This window comes from Crocodylus porosus, unplaced genomic scaffold, assembly GCF_001723895.1.
Source record: "Crocodylus porosus isolate Cpor-Errol unplaced genomic scaffold, CroPor_comp1, whole genome shotgun sequence".
Lineage (NCBI taxonomy): Eukaryota > Metazoa > Chordata > Crocodylia > Crocodylidae > Crocodylus > Crocodylus porosus.
This window is the reverse complement of record NW_017728934.1, coordinates 7489015-7490538: the sequence shown is the minus strand read 5'-3', so window position 1 is coordinate 7490538 and position 1524 is coordinate 7489015. Positions and strand designations below refer to the sequence as shown.

The following is a 1524-nucleotide window of genomic DNA, read 5'->3' as shown; positions in this document are numbered from 1 at the left end:
TTTTTTTTAAAGGACAGTGACTGACCAGGAAGGCACCAATAAATGGCTCCAGGCAGGTTTAGAAGTCTGTGGGTCTCCTTCCCCATACTCTGCAATCCCCAAGGTGGTTGGGGAGCATGTATCACCCTCCACACCATCTACAGCAGCCCCCTGGCACACTGCTCAGACAGTACTAAGTTGAACCTGGGGCACTATAAAGAGGTGCTCAGCCCCTCAAATACTCAGGGGGTCAGCAGCTCTGCCTGGCTGGGAGCTGGCTAGACCTGATACCGCTTAATGAGGAAAGAGCTGCAAAAGGAGGATAGGCTGCAGTGCTGAGTGCACAGGGCATCCCTCTTAACATCTGAAGGAAGACAAGAGGCTTTGGTTTTGTTTGCTTGCCCGCTTGCCTCTGTGCTCATTTCCTTGCTCCGTTTACTGTGGGGACAAGGTTGCTCCATGTAAAAGAAATGGCTTTGAAACCCTTATGTATCAGGCAGCTGGGTGAATAACCTGCTTACAGATACCATGAGCTACTAGGCACTGCTTTAAGGGTCAAGTGCTCAAAGCTCAAGACTGGGAGGGCAAACTCTCAGCTCCATCCCTGCAATAGATCCTTCCTCTCCCTTTCCCCAAGGACACAGGAGGTGCTTGCAGCCCCCTGCTCCCACCTGCAAGTAATCTGCCCCACCTGATTTGGTCAAAGGTAGAAGCTGTGCATAGAGGGCTCCCAGCAAGGGACAGCAGGGAGGTTTCCAGGAACCCCAGGCACATCCATGAGTAGGAGGGAACAGCTCTATCAGTACACACAGCCACCTTGCACATACTGTTCTTCAGTTCCTCCTGCAGGTTCCCTCATCCGGGGAGGGAACCAGACCCTGGCAGCTCTCGCCGCGGCCCTAGGAGTGTGAGGTGGAGGTCTGGGAATTAGCTGCCCTTGCCCGCTGCCAGGTGCTTGGATCTGGGGGAGCGAGAGGAAGAGCAAAGATATAGCTACATGCACGTGGTCGGGCCCCCAGGGAAGCAGATCCCTTCAAGGCAGGTGCAATGAGTGACACTGCAAGGCCTGAAGCTATTGACATCTTTATGCGGCAGGCAGGCAAGGCAGCCGGAGGGGATGAGCGAGGCCACACACACACACGATCTCTCTCTCTCTCCAGCCTTCCCAGCTCTGTGGAAAAGGAGCTGCCATTTGATGACCAGATCAAAAACAAAGAGGCGCTGCAGCTGGCCGGGGAGGCGGGGGGAGGTCAGGCAGGCAGCACAGAGCCCTGGCGGGGGGAAGGGGCACGTGTGTGCAGGACTCTGCCTGCCGTTCATTTGCTCGGGGCAGGAAGGAGCCAAATCTTTCCCGAGCCGTGAACCTGCGCCCGCGTGGGAGGGCGATTCGGCAGCCGGCGCCGCCAGAGGGCTCTGGCTACCGCGGGGTGGGGGAAGGCAGCTCCTGCTCCCCTCCCTGCCTCTGCCTGGTGCAGGGGAGGTTGAGCTTCCTGGGTCAGATGCTGCAGCAGCTGAGAGCTGGGGACTGAGCTGCTGCTGCTTTGC

At 57.3% G+C, this 1524-nt stretch overlaps 1 protein-coding gene across 2 annotated transcripts in view; it reads right to left on the bottom strand.

The window, feature by feature from the left end:
- LOC109317636 (zinc finger protein 501-like) overlaps positions 1-1524 on the bottom strand; it is a 32287-nt gene that overhangs the window by 16841 nt on the left and 13922 nt on the right. The window lies entirely within an intron of this gene.